Raw genomic sequence first — 21425 nt, 5'->3', positions numbered from 1 at the left:
CCCATGTAAGGTACTAAGTACCTTGCATGGGCTGGAAGCTGAGAAGTTCTAATACCTTTTGTAGAATGCTGATAGGTATAATGCGTTTTGTGTTAGGAGCTTTCATAAAAGAAAAATACATAGCTCCTTAGTCCATTCCTTAACAGTTCTCATATCAGTTCTTTACCAAGCTTGTAGTCAAGAGCTGCGCATTCTTCACGTTCACATTTTAGCTTCTTCTTTCGGTACCGCTCATTTTCATTTATTTTCTTTAACTTTTTTTTTTCTTTTCTCCAATTTCTCTGATTTTGCAAATAATGTGTTTTGCTCTGCGTGGTGTGTTGCAGAAATGTTCGACATTTGTTAGATGAGATATGTATCTCTGCGAATGAAATCCAATAGACTCCACCTGATATACTTAATTGCCATAAATATCTTCCCGAAGGGCAAAATGCATAATTAATGGTATTTTTATGAGAATTCATGCAAATAGCAATCTTGACAACTAAACATACATTTTATTGCATTTACGTGTACAAAGTGAAATGACAAGTTAACGTAATAGTATTATGTCCTGTAAATCGGGAAAATAAGTCATCAATATTTTTGTTGTTCCTCCTCGAGCTGCAATTACAGCCTTGCAACGATCTGGCATAGAGTTAATCAACTTCTGGACATACGGTTGCCCAATTTCGTGGTACCACATCCTTAGAATGCTCTCCTGCAGCAATCTCACTTGTTGGCTTCTTCTGAGCAATTTTAGACGACATTATGTACCAGAAATTTTCAGTAGGGTTCAAATCTGCACTGCTCTTTGGCCGGGCCAGTCCAATACTGCAATGCAGCATTTCTGAGGTATGACTGCACCTTAAGGGAGAAAAATAAGGGAAAACATTGGTGTAAGTGTGTTTTAAGCCTTGTGAGACAAGAAGACAAAGTCATCATTAAATCTAAATAGCATAAAACGCCACTTTTTTTGCGTGGCAAGGTGCTGAGTCCTGTAGAAAAATGCAGTTTTGGACGTCTGTGTGGTGATCCCTAATAACGGGTTTCAGGCACTCCTCCAAGATAGCAGTGTAGGTTTCTGCATTCACTGTTCCGTTAATAAATTTAATTCGCCCCACCCCTTTGCTTGTTTTGCATCCACCTTTTGACCGGCGGGAGAGGAACTTTACAGTCGGAGTTATGCAGCCAGGATGACATGCCTCCGATTTTCGTCTTCTGACATATCGCTTCCCATCCGAGCCATGCAGGTCGAATTTCGGTTCGTCAGAAAAGATGACATGTCCCATTGTTCTTTTGTCAATGAAACATGCGTTTTAGCCCAAGCAGGTCGCTTTTTCCTCATTTGGTGGGTCAACAAAGGCTTCTTCTTGGGCCGATAGGCATGTAGATCACATTCCGAAAGCGTCTTTGGACAGTTCGTGCACTTGTTTCAACACCAGAGGCCATCTCAAAGTCCAGTTTTAGATCAGGATCACTAGCATGGCAATTACGAAGGCATAGCCGTTTCAAATATCGATCTTGGGAAGGTTCACTCTCTTACGGCCTGATCCTTTTCATATCACCGGTTTCACGCTTTAATTCCAGCACCCGAGATACTGTTGACTGGTGTCAGCCTATTTTATCAGCGATAGCACGCGTAGAAAGCCCTTCCTGGGACAGAGCAACAGCTACACTTTTTTTCTTTGGTATCACTTGAACATATGGAGCCATGCTTAAACCTCCGCAAAACAGGAAACTAATGAGCGTGTATACACTTCCAACGCCTTATTTATAGAAACAGCTGATGTAATACCTTGCAATAGTGTCTGATGCAATAGAAGCGTTATCTGATGCAATACATTTGCTTTGCAAGAAACAAAATGACTGTAATCACACAATATTTTACACGTTTCACTACAAATGTTACTTTTTTTAAGGTGATGCAGTTTTTTTGTCCGTCACCGTATGTTTGGAGGAAATGCATTTTACGCTTTAATACATCGACTGTTCTGTATGATGCAGAAATCTGGGTATTGGCTTTCTAACAACTTTAAAACCCATCTTTGCTGCTATAGAATATTGGTTGTGCCGCTGCGCCATGAAAACACAACTGCCCTGAACCTTGGAGTTTCTTGTTGCCCTCGATGTGAAGCAATTGTATAGAAACATGTACGAACACCGAAAATTTCTTCCTACCTAATAACCACCTTAAGATATTTTCACACGTTCTTTCTGTACCTAACATACAGGAACTCATGTAACGTCATGAGATGCCTGTACATTAGAGACTCCATAAAGGGATTTACATAGAAAGGAGTTTCCGTTTTGGAAAACTGATGGAAAATCGCAAAGGAAGATCCCTTAGGGTGGGAAGCTTTCTTACCGCTCACAACAGGCTCCATCTCACAGATTTTTACCATTCCAGTGACCCTCGGTAGTGCGGAAATGTTGGGAGGGGGAAACCCTCTCAACAGTACTTCATCACTGTTTATACACATCTCTTCATTTTTCTTGAATATTTTTGTTGGCATCCAACGTATCAAATTACACCAATACCACCAGTGAGGTGGAATATATGCTGCTGAAAACGTTCCATTAAAACTCTTCTTGGTGGTTTAACTCAACAGTCATGAAATATGATAATTTTAGCATTCTTATTGTTCTTAAATTGCGTACTTTTCTGGGTACTGTATGTTTATTATCTTGAACACAAGTTCTTGTTTAAATTCCGACACGACCAGTAGGTCCAAAGCCTTTACAATAAATCATGAATACCATCAATCGGTAATCGTATTCAGCGGTCACGCTAACTTGAACCACTTTCCATTCAAATAGCGTATGCTATTGCACTCTTGCAATTGACCACGATATTAACTCAGGCCTACATCTTATATAAACAATTTTTTTTATGATTATCTTTTTTACTTGTTAAACAACTTCAAGTGTCATCAATGGCATAGTTAATCCCATGTAAGCTCTAGGGTGTGATTAGGGGAAGATGTGTGTCTGGAAAGTACCGCAGTTGGAAAGACTAAGATCCCATCAAAAAAATAGTTAGTTTGGAGAAAAACGTGCCAATAAAATACAAGAACGCGATAAAACATTTAAATCTTGATGCGACCTCTCCCCCTTCCTCTCTAACATCAGTTTCCTTTGTGGAAATTGCTATTGTACAAGCCTTTCGTGTCCTCAAAACACACAATAGCTTATATTGTGCATTATGGTATGGGTTCTCTGTACTTCAATGTTTAAATAAAGAACTTAAAAAGAATCTTATATACCACCATCATTAGAGTTCCGCCAAAGTCAGGCCCAACACCTCACTAACCCCTTCTCCATATCTTCCTATCCTCAGCTCTCCTAAGCCCTCGGGACATTTCTCCAACATTCACCAAACCCTCTCAGTTCATCAATCATCATAATTTTGCTCAATCTCCCTCAAGGCCTCTTTTCCTCAAATTTTCTCTCAATCACATCTCCATCAATCCCTCATCTTGCAACGCAAACTGCCCAACCCAATTTCTCTTCTGTCTTCTCATGACTTCAGTCAAACAACTCTTCTCAAAACACTCCAGTCTTCTAATATCTTCCATTCCAAAGTTCCACGTTTCTGCTCGATAAAGAATCCTCTTGATATTAGACATCTTACCAATCTTTTCTTTAGACGAGTCCCACGCGGTAATCTTCTTCACTACTCAAAAGCGTTTTTTTCCTATTGTTATTCTTCTTTCTCTGCTCGCTCACCTTTGTATTCTCTCATAAATTAATTTAGTATTTATCTCACGCTCTCCATCTCTTCCAGACTCCTCGTGACTCAGGTATGATCATACAAGAATCTACTTGTACCCAGACGAGTATTTTTGCTTTTTTCAGTGAATCATCGTTAACTCTTCATCCCGTTCTCTTCAGACATCCACAATTCGAGAATTTTCTTCCACAAATTCAATAAAACGCCAGAAATCAGAAAACTATTTCTCTCTTAAACCGCGTATTTCTAATTCTAAGCACACGCGCGCAAAGGGGGGGACTTTATAATATTTCAAAAACCACTTAATAGATGGAGCCACCACCGTTCTCGTTTGGCATAAAAACTAGTAATGATACTACTACGTGCGCACTGTTAAGCGTTTCCCGCGCCATCATCTGTCTAATGTTAAATGAGCTTCACGGTTGTGACGAAGCACGTGTCAAAATAGATAGGATGGAGAGGAAGTGCAAAAATGTCAACTTCCGCCAGACAGCTCGCTCAAATTTAAAAATTTCAATTCCTCTCGCGGGGAATGAGAAAAGTATTTAACGTATCTCGGTGTCGCCGCTTTGCGCGTGCACAATATAGCTATTAGTTCCTCTGGATGCAGCACCCGAGCGAAGTTGAGGGGTGCTACTCGTGTGGCGATAACTGGAATGCGATCTTCACGCTTTAGAAAACTCACAAGTACGATTAGTAAACACTGTCCAAGACGTTGGGAGGAGGGAGGGAATAAAACGTAATTACTGAGAAAAATAGAAGAATCGAAGGTCGTTTATTTCCTATAGAATACACCCCCCAGATGTTTTTCTCTCTTTTCATTTTTTTTTGTTTTTTCTTGTCGTGTCAAAATCAACTTAAAACCTTTGCGATCATTTAGAATCAGAAGCTTCTTTTATGTTTTATTGATGGCTGGGGTGGTCTGCAATTAGCGTCAAGGCAACACCACGAGATATGACGCTTCTGTCTATCCTGTAGGTGAATTGGGTACATTTTAAGGCCAGTACATTTTTATGAAAGTAGTGGGTCAAACGCTCTCAAAACTATGCACCTCTGTATGGGACTTCCCAACTCAGTCGTGCTTGAAAAGCCGCGATTAATTCCTCTCATCATAATCAACAGGGCCATCCTAAGAAGGATGGCAAGTGACAAATACGCTGTCCTGTGTAAACTGGATGAAAGTCCTTTTCTTATTCAGAGCTAAGACAAACAAAAGTCTGTAAAGTCAGTTTCCAATTCTTGGTTGTCATTTACAAACTACCTTTGGTTTTGCTTCTTCTTCCAGTTGCCTTGGTATTTCACTACGAAGACTAGGTTTGAAGCAGTCCTGTTTCATGTGGAATGAAAGGGGTTGAGAATCTGCTATCTATACCGTCCCTCTCCACTTCTCTCTGTTTGTCCCAAACATCTCCCTTTCCAACTCCATCTTCCTACATCTCCTTCTGTATTGTTTGCCACCATTTCTTACATGGTATTCTTCTTGGTATTTCCCTTCTGCTTTTATGTTCATAGCTTTCCTGATTGGTGCCCCTTCCTAAGACATGTCTTATTCATCCTAATAGACTTTCTCCCCGCTTTAGGCTATCTTTAGCTGTCCTCTCTTCATATCTGTGCATATGAATATTAAAATACATGAAAAATAGGAAGACAAGCAAGACCATCAAGTGCGTTGATTGAGATGTTAAGAGCACTTAGCAAGGAGGGAGTAGAGTGGATGTGGAAGTTGTTCAGCAAAATATGGAAAGATGAGACAATACCAGATGATTGGAAGAAAAATATTTCAGCACCACTTTAGGAACAGAAAGGAAACATCTTGAAGTGACGAAATTGTGAAGACTAGAAGGCACTCTCCAATAAAGGCAAGTTTTTGCCTTTATTCATATGAGGGTTTTGTCACCCCTTATAGCTCAGCTTCCCCCCTTCTCCGACCACTCCAGTCAGTGTCAGTTTCGTCAAAAAGCGAATAATTCCCCCACGTGAATGAATACCAAATCATCGGTGATTGAGCTGAAGTAGCGACATGAAAAACTCCATTGCTCTCCTTTCCTTCATTCCTCAGAGAACGCTTTGCTATGCATTCTCTGAGGAAATCTGTCCACCCTCTGAAAAGCTGACAGTGATCAACGAAGCAGCTATAGGGATGAGGCTTTTATAACGAAAAAGTGAACCATCCTTTTTTGACAAATGGATAGCTAATTTTCATAAAGCAATAACTTCTGGAAGTGATGTAGCCCAGGTGAGTGAATGCCAGCCAGTCAGCATGTTAGAGAGACAACAAGAGAAAGCAATACTTGTAACATGTTTATCAACAGTGACCCTTCTTGCATTATTTCAGATAGTTTTTAAATTCTATGCATTGGAACCAGCTGATGAAGTTATCAACAGAAAATTCTAAACGAGAAGCATTCAGGGGCATTATTATAGATGCTATTGGGCCTTTTTATATCAAGAGATACTGTTCAAGGCCTAAATGGATGGCAGATGAACTAAGGAGACTCGTCGCAGAGAATAAAATGCATGGGATGCATATAAGTTATCAGGTAATAACAGAAGCGTATGATAGACAAACTGGTCTGATCTCGAGTCAAAAAGGAGGTTAGGAAAGCTAAGGCGATTACGAGAAATCTCTAGAAAAGAATGCAAAAAAATCAGTAAAGACTTCTACTCTTATATTAACAACAGAAGGAAGGGATTGATCACATTGGTCCACTTGATTTCGATTATTTAACTGTTGATGATCCTGCTCAGGTTATTGACAAATTGAACGGGTATTTTTCATCTACATTCACAAGTGAGGAATTTTTTAGGGCTGGGGGATCTTAGAAGTGAGTCAAATGCTGGAGGGCAGCTGAATGATTTTGTGATAATTGAGAGAAAAGTGGAGAAGAAATTGTTGAAGCTAAACGTAAAAGGCACTGGAGTAGATGATATCTTCCAATTACAGCAAAAGAGGGCAGCAAACCTTGTTCCATGACTAAGAGACCAGCCTTGAATTCAGGGGGGACCTTGTGGACCGGAGATGTCCAAATGTATCCCCAATTTACAAGGGGGGGATCAAAATGCGACTGGAGTGATTACAGACCTATTAGATTGACTTCTGTTCCAGAGAAATTAATGGAGTCACTGGTTAAAGAAGTAATGCAGGCCCATCTAGAAAGGAATACAGTATACTGTAGTCAATGCCTGGATTTGTTATAGGGCGATCTTGTCTGACCAATCTGATTGTATACTGTGACACGGTAACAAAGGAACTAGATACAAAAAATAATTTTAAAATTATTATACTTAGATTTCAGGGAAAACCGTTTGACACTGTTGCACATAAAAGGCTGCTGTATAAACTTCAACAATATGGCCTTAAGGGCAAGTTACTGCTATGGATAAAGGGATGGTTAAGTAGAAGAAGACAGAGCGTGGTTATCAATGGCCACTGCTCCTGATGAACTAATATTATTAGCGGAGTCCCCCAGGATTCAGTGCTGGTCCCACTTCTGTTTTCTGTATTTCTTAATGATAACCATGAAGGCATATCAGGGCTTAATAACTAAGTTTGCAAATGATACGAAGGTTGGCAAGGTAGTTAATCACAGTAATTAGAGTATGCTACTGCAAAGAGATCTATACAAATTAGGCTGATGAGCTTAGAAGTGGCAATTGAAGTTTAATATTGACAAATGCAAGGTACTTCGTAAGGGGAGCAATAATCCTAGATCAACGTACCATCTGTGTCGTACCACACTCAGGGCATTGGAGAATGAAAAAGGCCTGAGGTGCAATTGTGCACTCAGATATGAAGTTTTATGACAAGCAGAACAGCTCCCTCCTCATAATGTTTTCAATTACATACAGGAATTTTTTCCCGCAGGGAGAGGGAGGTGATTATCCCAGTGTAAAAGGCAATGGTAAGATACATCTTGAATTCTTCATGCAGGTCTCATTTTAGGAAGGACATGGATCTCTTGGAACGGATGCAGAGAAGAGCAACAAGATTAGTGAGGGGGAGAAACGGGTGCCCTTACCAGGAAAGACTTTAATTTCAAATTGCAGCGTCTAAAGACTAGGCAGCTGCGACGAGATTGAGTTGTTCAATACTGTTGGTATAAATTCAAATTGTGGAAGGACGGTTGCAAGTCGGATGTGTGTGCGTGCGCGGAAATTTTTCTTCAGCCAGAGAGTGGTTGCTTGTAGAAACAAACTCGAACTCGCATCTGGTATTGAGGAAGTGGGTAGTTTACATGAATTCAAGGAAGAACAAGATAAACTGTTAGAGGGGATGGACAAAAAACTCGGAATACATATCAAAGTCACCCTATAACTAACTCATATGCCCATATTTATTAGGTTCATGAATTGCATGTATTCTTTGGTCAATTTTTCAGTTTTTCTGTACGAAACATCAGAATTTCCGGGGATAAACCTCGCTATCTACATCTGAGACCCACGAACTCAGCCACGGAGTGAAAAAAAATTTCTCGGGCCTTTTTTAACCAGTGTGGGGAGGACGGTGATTATAATCGCTGAATTACGCACGCAGAAAAAAAAAAAACTGCAGCCATTATCAACCCACTGCAGGATCGAAGCCTCCTCAACAATTCATTGCGGAGGGAAATGGACCATAATCTTCCACGCTGGTCCAGTACGAGTTGGTAGATCGACCGTATTTAGCAGTCACGGGCTTGAACCCCGGTCTATTCAAAGAGCGTGTGATACTACACTCCCGCTCATGACCACTCGGCTACGGAAGCCTGGTTAAACCTGCTAGTAACTATTACTCTTCTGCAAGATTAGACCTTTACACTTTGTCTATGTAGCAATATAAGGAGTTCGTCATTTATCACTCGTTTGGAGAGGGCGCAATTCAAATCCTGTTTGCTGCTGGAGGAATTCTTGAATAGTCCTTTACAACCGAAGCTGTAGTCAGCCGATATCAGGAGGGGATATACGGGCTTTCTCCCTGAGTTATTCTAGGTTGAAAAGCCTGCATAACATGCAAATCTGTCGGGAACACATTTGTATCAACATAGTATACGATAAACTAAATGAGCTTTCCCAATATGACTAATATCTGTAGAAATGAAAGATAATGAAGAAGCAGCCTATCTCAAAGTTATTGAGAATGGTCGATTTACTTTTTTTTATCTGGAAAATCGGCCGTACTGGAAGCGTTAAAAGCAGCTTAATAAAATCGGACAAAAAGGTAATCAGAATGTTCTGATCAGGGCATGCCCCATCCACCCAATCATAGAAACAAACAACAAAAAACTGGCAATTAAATAAATAAATATTTTGTTTATACTCCGGGACGACCACATGGTCAGAGGATCTCACAAGAAAGAGAGAATACAAAAAATAGCACCGTATTCAGCAGTCGGGGGCATGAACTCAGGTCACTCAAATCACGTGTATTTATGTACCCTCGCGTCTAACCACTCGGCAACGGCGTTCACTATTAAGAACACCACCCTTAAAAATGACCAGTAGGGATTCTTCATTCGTGACCATTAAACTACCCATTATGGAGTTTCCCATAGTTAATCATGTTTTATGATCATTATCCACTTGCTCAAATGGTGCCTGGATATGATCTAAGGGCGGATATGATCGACCAGTGCTCAGTTACAGGATCTACTGATATGGGAATGAAAATAAAAGTGTTTGATCCCTCTCATCTACACTTGCTTTGTTTATGAGTTGGGGGATATGGCGATATTCGATTCAATTACTGCTGTAGACATGAATTTACTCCTAAGTCTTGAATATATAATCTTAACAGCGCTTAGAAACCATTCTGCCAGAACACAGTTCTCCTCCAGCAATAACATGCTGATAATCAAGTCTCTGGGCTCTCTTACAAATAAGACGAACAGCTTTCTGTAGACGTGAACATCTCCTCAAGTGCCTCTTCAAATGTATTAAGGATTTGGCAAAGCAATTATACATAGAATTCATCTGCATTATTATATTGCATAATGAAGAGTTATATCTTTCCTTTTCAATTATGTAATAAGTATAAAAATACAGATAGGGGTTTAGCTTAACCAAACTCCAATGAAAACAGATCGCTATCATATTAAGCACGCACATAATCTCATCCTTTGTGAGCATTCTTCCCGAAGGCAGATCTATAACTCCCGAGGAATTACACAGACTTGAGAGATGGTTTCTAAGGGCCATACGTGGCTCTGTATAGAGCCACGTATGGCCCTTAGAAATGGGCATGTGGATGGCATGCCATCCACATGCTCTCCTCGCCTGAGACCGACTAACCCGGCCACTTTGTGAAAAAAGCTCATATGAATACAATTACAGATATAATGTATTGCTGCCGAATGGCCTTAGTTCCTTTGGCGCTTAACATGCACATAACCAACTTTAAAGTCATATATTGCCCAGCACCCACTCTTTTAGAGAGAAATGCAGATTATTTAATTTTTACAATAAGCACAACCCGCATTGATAAGTATCAGATTAAACGGCCGAAAATATCGTCTCTTTTAATCATCCTCTGGGCCTCTGAGACGGGAAGCACAATTGGTGCAGTATTTATAAGGCACCTACTCCAAGATCACCTAATTTTCAGCCAAAATAAAGTTCATAGTTTACTAAAACAGACATTGGACAAAACAAATTACTCACTGGTAGTATTTGGGACACATAACAGATTGAACGTGTGTAGCTTCTACTCTCATTTGTTTACAGCACTGAAATTAGAGTGTAAGGTTAACCGCTTTCTCTATTTGCAGGTATACCAGCTGCGATTTAAGAAGCAAGGAGGGTTTCCACTACGAAAGAGGGAGCGCAGGGGGGATGCTAATGAGTTGCTAAAAGGAGGATAGCATTTGCTAGTATTATTAAAGAAGTGGCTAAATGTGATGCTTTTCAGAAGAACAGTAATATGAGTTTTTAAGGGATGGTGTGAGCCTTGTAAACGAAAGTAAACAAAACAAACGATATCAAACAAGATAAGAACATTTAGGACCTTATGAGCCGATTTCCGAGAGAATTAGATAGCATGGTATCTAAAGTAGGGGTCCACTGAAAAAGAACAATATTAACAGATGCATAAAAATCGACCTTAAGACTAAAAGGCACGAAAATTGCACTTCATGATGGAAAGCCGTGATGTGGTGTGCTGAATCCAAATTTTGCCTAAATTCTGATGATACCAGACACCGAGTTAACGAGAGGAGGCAATAAGGCATTTCATCTGGACTGTGTGCACGGTATCGTGCACACAGTCTAGATGAATTCTGGATGATTAGATTGTGCTTTTTGCTGAACATTTGAGAGAAACATGATTTCGATAATTCCGTGTTCCAGGATGGAAACTGTTTGGCTCATAGGGCTTCTTCTGTTTGAAACTGACAAGAGCAAAAGGTAGGGCATTTAAATTATCCAGCCGAGCCATTAGATTTAAATCCTCTATAGATGTATGGCACCATCTGAACAGGAAGTGAAAATATTCGTACAACCACAGCATTCACAAAACCTGAATGAATTATGGGCTCAATAGTTTTAAGAATTTACTAATATTTATATGTGCAGTTGAAGGGTTATAATTTGGTATGGTATGGAAGGTATGGACTGCAAAACTTGTAACAGGATACATTTAAGCGCTGAAGAGAATGACTAAAGTGAATGAGAGTGGTATATTTTCGAAGGTAGGTAGGCAGAATGGAACAGATAGGTAGGCAGTAACCGAAGAATGGATCTCTTAAATTTACCTTCATGGGCAGCTTGTTGTTGATCACTGGAAAAAAATACTTCCCAAAGTTTGGCTAAATTCAGGGAAGAACTGGATGATCACTTTCTGGAAATAGGAGTAAAATAAACGATTTGGGATTAGTTTTTTAAAAGAATAATATTCTTTGCGTTAATTGGCATTTCTTTTACTAATACTACTCCACCACCATTCGCCGTGGTGGTGGAGTTGCAGTCATCTATAAAAATTCCTTTTCTCGAAATAGGACCAACTCAAGTAGTTCCGAAAACTTTGAAGCCATCTCTGTAATCCTTGACATCGATGAAATTAGAATACAGGTTTGCACTGTCTACCTCCCTCCAGAACACACCCTAGAGGTTAGAACGGAATTAGCGACCTGGATTACTACCAATCTTCAACCCAACGTCCCTATTATTCTTGTAGGGGACTTCAACATGCCCCTGCCAAGGTACTCAACGGCTCGGTCTTCTCTCGAAAAAATGTTACATATGCTCGACCTTCATCCGCTTCAAACTCCCCCAACTCGCGGAAATCAGCAGCTTGACCTCATTTTTCACAACACACTTCATGCAGAACTTATCGAACCAACCTTCTTCTTCAAATCAGATCATAAACCGTTAGATTTTGAATTCTATTCCCGTTCCGACCTTTCTAATACCTCGGTTGAAGGATGTGGCCCGCTGCATACGAGAAGAGTCTTTTCAAACAAGTTCATTAAGCAAGAAATAATCCTCCATCGCCTCACTACGTATAAATGGAACTGCCTGTTAGAAAAGTCAGGGCCTGAAGCTGCTTCCATCCTCGCTGACGAATTATTTCAAATAGCTTGTGTTGGTGCGTCTAAGGAGATTCGGATCTCACATCGATCTAACTGGTGGTTTAACAACAATATGAAGGTTGTGTTTGTAAGAAAACAAAAGGCTTACAGAAAATGGCAGAAAACCAGAACCGCTGAAGACTACATCGCTTATAAAAAAGAACGAGCCTGTTTCTTAAAGCACAAACGTCAAGAGTTCAACTTTGCAATTTCTAAAAAGCTTAAACAGTCTAAAAGAATCAACAACAACAAGAATACCAGCTTCACCATGGACGAAACCTTATTTAGGGAATGGGCGAACAGTACCTTCGGAATCTCTCCAGATCCTAACTTAAAGTATAACTCTCTCGCACCAGACAAAACCAGTTGGCTGGTAAATTACATGAATAACATGTCTCCATCCGGATCCAATCTTGATATCAGACCTCTACTAACAGAAATCACCATAACCAATAGAAAATGTTATTCAGGCATTAAATAGTCTCCCAAATAAATCTACTTCTGGCCCCGATATGTTCCCCCTCTTCATCATGAAAGTAAGCAGTCCATTCATCATGGAGGTCTTGCTACACATATTTAGAGAAACCCTACACACTGGAATTATCCCTGAAATATGGAAACATTATATTGTAAAACCCGTGCCTAAAGTCAAACATCCGAAAGACAAGAAGGATTTTCGTCCCATCTCTATAAGCTGCAATTTACTAAAATTGTTCGAGAAGACTCTGCTGCCAATTCTTGTTATGCATTTTTTCCATAAAAGACCACCATATTTACACACTGTAATTCCAAAGAGATCAACTGTGACTAATCTAATGGACACCCTATTTCGGATCCAAACGACTCTGAACGCCAAAGAACAGATTGATGTAGTATTTTTAGATATTAAATCTGCTTTCGATAATGTCTCAATCAATTCCTTGATGACAATACTTGAAAGGCATTTCAGAATACAGGGAGGCTTATTAAAAGTCATCGTTTCCATTCTCAAACAAAGGCATTTGAGAGTAGAACATAGAACCTTCCAATCGAACCACGTCGTCTACAGAGGAGTACCCCAAGGTGGCGTCCTTTCCGCACTATTTTTTGCTGCCGCTTTGGACCCCTTCCTCTCTACGCATCCTGACTGCAGCTCTTACGCAGATGATATAAAACTCTTCATCTCGTCAAAACAAGGTGACAAATCTGAAGCAATCACCGCCAATGCCACTGCCCTAACAGAAGAACTTGACCATTATCTTGAGAATATTGGCCTATCCATAAATCCGACCAAGTCAGCACATATGTCTTTCACCAACTTGAAGAAGAAGATGAACATAGACATCTACATCAATGGTATTAGAGTCCAAAAGGTTTCTCATCACACTGATCTAGGGCTCACCTGGGATGGAGGCCTGACCTTCCAACAGCACTTCGCCAACACTAAAGCAAAAACTCTGTCAGCAATGTGGGCGATAAGACAGGAACTTACTGGTGTAAACAACCAAAAACTTGCCACTCACTACATACAAACATGTCTTGTTCCGATTCCCATGTATGCCTCGACGATCTGGTCCTCTGCTTCCCTCACTAACATCAAAAAATTCATGGGTATCGAATACTGGATTTTAAGGTGGTTGAACCGTGTTAATGGCCACCCTTTCACCATCTCGAGATCAGTCATGTATGCTAACCTTGGTTGCACCCCTTGGAATCAGTTGCTCATCACAGGAAATCTGCGTAATCTCTGCCAACTCCTCACCGATCGCTTTGATTCTCCAAATGTCCATAATCTTGTTGCAGGCCCTAGGCTTTCCCGCGCCCTTTGCAATAGTGCTTGGAATCCCCTAAGAAGCTCATTACAGAATTTAACTATGCTTAGACGATGTTTTCCGTCAAACATCCTCGAAACGTACAACACCCTGAAGATTGATCCCCACAAGTTCTGTGATGAGAAAGCGTACAGATCTGAGAAGATACAGGACATGTACCATCACATACAACTGTAGAAGTTTCCTAATTATCTCCTTCAGGATGGAATCTTCCATTAACTCTACTTTACTGATGAATTAATTTGTTTTAAATCATTATGTGTTTTGTATGTATATGTATTTGCTGTAAATGCATATATTAGGACGCGTATGTTTTTATGTCTCTATCTTTTGCTTATGTCATTGTATATATTTATATCTGCTTTATTTGCTCACTTTAGATGTACGATTTCTATGTTTGCTCTCTAACTTATAATGTATAAATGTATATAGGCACCCTCCTAGCTGAAGGCTGTTCAGGGGTGAAGCATATGTAATAAAATGAATAAATAATAATAATAATAATAATACTAATACAATAATGTGCGTGGTTTTTAAACTATCGACCAAAAACATTCCTCGTTGCAAGATGGTTTGTTTTATGAACAGCCATTCTCTTTTTTCATGGAGAAGAACTCCTAGCGCTTCCACTGATATCTTTACGATATGTTTTATCATTGAATTTTACGTAACCCCGGTCCTAAATTACCTCCCAGTGAAGTTTCTCTTGTTTGCGTTTTAACAGAATGTGTTGATCTAGCGAAACCATTCTTTAAAATATCCATTAAAATGTTCCTCCTCAGCTGATTTTTCTCATTACAATTTCAAGATGTTTATTAAGATTTAGCGGAAAAGACAAGATATGCGTGTCCATTCTTACGCACCCTTCCTGTTCTAGTTTGACGGGGAACATTTTCTAACGCATATACGTTAATTGGAAAAGACAAACTCCAAGTCTGTTTCGGCAAATTTATGTATGGATTCAAGTAGATACCACATCTCGGCGATAGTGGAAAGATCTGACATCTCTTTTTTCTCTTTTAAACTGTCTTTTGTTTAACAACCGGTGAACTTATAACTCCTGATGGATCACTAGCGTGGGCAACAAATTATCACACAGTCGATGGAGTTCCGCCAACTCAACTGCTCTCTACGGAACAGTCCTTAGTTTACATTGCGCAATGCCTATGGGGGAAAATATCGGTACAGATAAAGTCGTTAAAATCTTATGAGAAGTAAGTCGCAGCTTCCTGATGCTAAGAGGAGAGGATTTTAAGAAAATTCTAAGACTACATCTCTTTTACTACTTACCAGTAATGTGACACAGGTGTTATGCTAATATGGGGACAATACGGGAAGAAGAAAGAAGAAAAAAAAAGACGCTGCTATTACCATTTAATGATCTCTTCCCTCTCGTGCTGTGCCGCAGTCTCATTTCTTCTGTTTTCGCTTCTTTTTTTTTTTCTTTTCAGTAAAACCGCGCGAGTCTGTAATCCACGTGATAGGTCGGCAACATAATGACTTATAAAAATGAAGATTTACACGATCAGCCACAATACCAGGGACGTATAATTTCCACCGGACTCCCGTGCAACTCGGAAATATATATGCAAATTTGTCGTCAGCGTCCATGAATTACGATAGCCTTCGCGCCGTACCGCACAAGGCTGGCAGGGTAATAAAAGGGAATAATAACGTGTTCACGGCCGCAGAAATTCACTCCGCCACAGACATCCATTCGTCCCGGATCACACCCGCATTCCGTGGCGTACTTCGGCCGTATTAGCGTGGATTAAGAGGCAAAGCCACGCGCCTCTAGTCCACCCTCTTACCCGAGTAGTTGGACTATTGATTCATAATCTGCATCGCGGTAATTGCGAATGACACGAGCCTCCTCGTGCTACTCCTTTGCCACCACTGCCGAACATTAATAAGTCATCCTTCTTCTTCTTCTTCTTTTGCTGTTTCTTCTTTCTTAATCTCCGCCAGTTTATCAAAACTTTAATGTTGGCAGTCCAAACTACAGGTGATAACTACCTGCCGCCTGATTATTTTCGATGTTCTGGCGAACGAGAATACTAAGCTGATACGAGCGTTTGCACTCCTATAAATTACTCTTTCATTATTTGGAGTTTGGCGTTAGTGCGAAAAGGGGGTGGGTGGGTGTCGAGGTATTAAGTATTCTCGTGCCTGGACCCTACGCCCGTGTCGATGGTATATCCAACGAACTATAGCTGCGCATATCTAGAAACAAAATTAATATGAGGTCATTACTGATACCCCGATATTGGCTGTTAATGTACACGGGTCGCCAGCAAATTATTTTAATGTTGTTTCTTCTGGGTTGGATAGTCGGTCTTGATTTATGGAGCATATTTCTTTGATGGCAACATTACGCCAACACCCCCTCCATCAGCAAATGATAGTTTGCACGTTGAAATCTGAGAAAACAATTGATTCGGAGACTTTTACTGGAATATCACCCACTAGTGAATTATCCCAGCTTGTCTCTAAGATGTAACATTATCAGCTCGCTTGGCTCTTATTCCAAGTTCTAACAGAAATCATATTAAACTTTGATGGTGTTATACGTGATGTTTGAGAAAGAGGGATAGTTTTATGAAGGAAGGGAAAGCGGTTTTTTTTTATTTCCAAAAAAAAGATGGGCGCTAAAAAAATTTCATTGCCATGGATCGTTCAAGTTGTCATTTCTGATATTAAGTTTTAAATCATTTGCTTTTATAATCAAAGATAATAACTGATAAAATGATTGTTCTCTAACCCAACGTCGACTTAATAAAATCTAATTAAGTTTCTAACTTATTATCAACCAGTGGTAGTGCAATATAGTGTTGCTCTTGTTCTTTTACAAAGGATCTGTTTTTTTAAAAAAACCCAAAGATGGTTTTTCTGACTCTAGAAAAAAATCTGTTTTTTTTTCTTTTTGTTAGAAGGTTGAAAAATGAAGCGATTAAGCTTTATTAAGTATCTTTTTCCATTTTATGGAGAAGGTGAAGTTTTCTTCAGTTCTTTGCAAAATAGGGAAAGATCGGAATTTATTCTAGAGAGAGAGAGAGATGCAAAAATAAAAGAAATAATGCGGATGAAGTTGAATTTTTGTTTAATATTAATTAAAACAAAAATATAGCTCTGTCCACATTATTTGATTATTACAAATATTCAGTATTCAGAGTTGTAACTATCAATTGGATATTTGTAATCCCTCAAAAAATCTCGATAGCCTGGGAGGATAGACAGAAAGATAAAAACAAACAGTTGTGTATTCAATGATAAAACACAGTTAAATAGCAAATGATATGTATATCTGGTGCCCAAATATTTTTTTCTCTAGCGTAAGATTTTATATGGAATAATGGCGGTTTGTTATGCTGAAAAACAACTTTTACAGGGGCATAACAATTATTATGCGTTGGATACTTAATGCATGTAGTCAACTGGAGACAATTTTGAAATCTGTAGAACTGAGCGAATCTCTTGATCTCTGGGTAGAACGAAGTGTGGGAGTCCGACATATTTGAGAACCATATTTATTACGCGATTATCTTGTCATTTGGGTCGAACAGCGTTACTTATAAGAATAATTCCAAAATTTCGGAAATGGCTGTCGCTAACGTCACATTAATCTATTTCCAGATTAATCGCTTTTACCCTCCTGTGATGCTAATGACGTTTACAGGTGTACATCCAACTTTCGATCATCCATTTTTTCTTCGAGGGGACGTTAAGTCCCCCGACATTCACTCTCTTCCCCCCTTCGTTTTTGTAGCGCCCGATTTATCCGTAATTACATTTTAATTGCGTCTTCTTTCCTCATCAAGAATATGAGGCCAGCGAGAAGACAACAGGAGCCTTAAAAGTAGAAAAAGGAGTGTTCGTTAAAACTTTCAGGCACAGACACACAGACGGACAGGGAGATAAAACACTGTCTTCTTCCGATAATAGGATGCTTCTTAAAAGTTATCAAGTACCCCTAATATAAATGCCAAGAAACACGAGGCACGTTTTTAGTAATGGTAAGACTTTTTAAAGTTTTAAGAAGATAGGAAAAAAAAGAATCTTCTTCGACTAAAATGTAGTAAACTGAAATATTCATTAGCTTTACAGGGATGGTTAGAGGGAGGGTGCCCTCGGATCATTGGGGATATTCTTCAGAATTAACTTTTTGAAAGAAGCCTCCTTGTCAGATTATGGGAGAGAGAAAAAAAAACGTGTTAGAGAGAGAGAAAGAGATTGTTAACTTAATATTAAAAAGTGGCACATACCTTGAACATACTTTAGTATTATCAGTATTAGTCAAAGATACAAACAGGAGAGGATTCATATACCCTGACCCAACCTCCATGTACCATTCCTTCAGGTCTGATTAGTGTGATGCTTTTCTAGTTTGGTGTCCCACTAGGTCCTTTCGGTGCATACTAATAGTTTTTCAGGCGAAGCAGTCCGTGCAACTGTAATCAATAACATCTGAACACCTTATTATTTCGCTTTGATTGCACAGTCAGCTTTCTGCATTTCAGAGTAGGATGCTGTAATTGACTGTCTTTTACGACAACTACAGTAATGAAGGAAAATAGATACAGGGATATTTGACACAAATCTAAACAAAATTAGACTAGCAATATCCTCGTGACAAATTGATACTGCCAACAATCTCGTACATCACAAACTCAAATTTAGAAACAATAATTTTGGAGATATCACCATGCAATGGGTAAGTCGGTTAATGTGCAAGAATTCTATGCTAAGAACGAATGCCTTACACTGAAGTGAACGTAGTAAATGGTGCTATATATTAGCTACGTTTTTATGATTTCCTCTTCACTTTAAACACATATTAGGTAGGAGGGAGAGTCAATAAGTAAGTCACAAAGTAAGAGGGAAAAATAAAGAAAACGGGAAATTGATCTGAACATAGCATTTATTTTTCATGATTATCATCTTCAGCCATCGTCAGCCCACTGCAGGATGAAGGCCTCCTCAGCACGTTTCCAGCAATTGTGGTCTTGTGCTTCCTGTTTCCATGTACACCAGTAATTTTCACAATTTCATCGATCCACGCTAACATAATCACCAATAAATACATGCACTTTTTCCATCCCTTTATCAAATTCTCGAAACTCACTGGGTACTAAGAAGACCTATCCACTGACGTATATTATTTTCACTCTCCCATTGTCAGAAAACTCACCAGGCCATTTTAAGTGGACCAAACAAATAAAATCTCTAGGAGTCAGATCAGGACTGTAAGAAGAAGCATAACGTATTGCTTCATATCTCAATAGGGAATTGAGTCACCAGATTCTTCCACAAGTGTTAAATACGACGGAGCATTCACGGTATCTCTGGGCTTTTTTTGAAAATTCAAAAGAAGAACTCCCCGACAGTTCCAGGAAACAGTCAACATTACCTTCTTGGCTCAGAGCAGCTTTAAACTTCTTTTTAGGGGGGGGGGGGACTAGGATGCTTCTGTTAAAAAAAGAACAAACAAAAGTTTAGGCCACTGTGGAATTTTTTGAAAAATTCGCAATCGTTCTCTTAGTATTTATGTGCCATACGCGCAGACACTTTCCTGATATTAAGGAATATATAGGTTCAACGTTCCCTCCAGATGAGAACACGTCAAGAATCGTCTCAAGAAACGCCGTTGTCCTTAATAAGTCAGATAGGACCTCCCGTAGGAGGGGTTAATGGATATATACAAACTATTATCGGAAGTCTTTCATTAGAGTCCACTTTCCTTAAGTCTTCCTAATAACGTTGCTATCAAACTGCGTTCCTATACCCACTGAGTGCTCCAGGGAGAGTTCTGGCTATCATCTTCCTATAGTAGCTGGAGCTATACTGGTAGCACCCTAGGATGCTAACTCTTGACTGACCCCTCGAGATACCTGTCCTACCTCCTGATGGCATTACCATTCTTGATATATTTGCGGCTTTGGAGCCTCATCTGTCTAGAATCTAACCATTGCATTACCTCTGCAATCCACTTTATAATCTCACTAACAACTGACATCGAATATATTGCAATCCCGGATTTCAAAAAGCCTATAAGAAGAACAGGCCAATTTTTTAATGGTTTAATGGATTGCATCTTCTGATTTTCACACGTTTGAGGTTATTAAATATGCACTTCGGGGTACATGTTAAGGGATATAGGGTGCAGACATGGCATAATTACCTACATCCTTTACGAACTTGCTTATCTGATGGAATCCAAAAACTCAATAGTTTCTGGAATAAAAGTCTAGAGCTAGAAAGCGATTATTAGGATATTGAAAAATAGTGGTATTCGCATATTTCTTAAATAATCCGTTACAAAGTTGTATTGAAATTTACCTTATTTCTCAACTCGGCTTCTTAATGCCAAAAAAGTACCGCAATTACTGTACATCTCTGTAATTGTGAAAGATCAAAGCGAGATTTCAGCAAAAGAAACCATAAAGAACACTTTTTAAAGGATCTGAAGAAGCAAAAAAAAATTACATCGGCATTTGTACTACCTACTTGAACCCCTTGTAGACAAAAATGTACTTATCCCCGCTGATCAAACCCTTATCACATGGCCTGATACATGGGAGTTTTCATTACGTATTCACTCGTTCCCCTGCCTATTAAAAAACAACTTCCATTACGGACCATGCATGGCGCTTCTTCTGCATCTCTCTCTCTCTCTCTCTTCACGCTTGTGTAAACACTCCGCAGGGACAGTGGTTAATGATACAATGTATTAATTTACAGCCCAAGCCACGTGACCGCGTGCTTTTATTGTATCCCCTTCTCTTGCGGTAGCGGCCATGCCAACAGGCGGCGCAGTAATCAATACCGAACCCCCCCTCCCCCCGTCTGTTTTTCTATGACATCATCTTCTTTGTTTTAGCCAGGCCATGTGGCCCACGTTGTTACTGGGGTGTACGGCAACGGATGAGATGAGGGAAGCTAAACATTAACTTTGCATTCATACGGACAGAAATAGGGGACAGGGACTCGAGGTAGAAGAGGAGGAACAAATCGACTCTCGATTGTGCGAAGTGGGTGAAGGGGAGATGCATCAGCAAAGGGTGCGAAAGAAAAATATTCGACGGAAGAATGAAGAGAAAAATCACCTTGGCGATTTATAGAATATCCAACAACACACTCTCGATCAATTACACCCACGACTCCTTTCTTTCCCGCTGTTTTACTTAATTATTTAGAACGAAGACAATGCAGTCTGCCAGCTGTAAACGTTGCATGGCATGTCCAACTAGAAATGGCATAAGCGCAGCTGAATGAGGCCAAGCATTTCAATAGAGAACAACAGATTGCTCACTGATAGAACCATCCGAACTCCTCTATTGTTTGCTGGACTTCGGAAAAACTTGT

Source organism: Mastigoproctus giganteus, chromosome 11 (assembly GCF_048544385.1).
Source record: "Mastigoproctus giganteus isolate SK-2022 chromosome 11, ASM4854438v1, whole genome shotgun sequence".
In the NCBI taxonomy this organism is placed as follows: Eukaryota; Metazoa; Arthropoda; class Arachnida; order Uropygi; family Thelyphonidae; genus Mastigoproctus; species Mastigoproctus giganteus.
The sequence above is the reverse complement of the archived record's forward strand: the minus strand, read 5'-3'. Positions refer to the sequence as shown.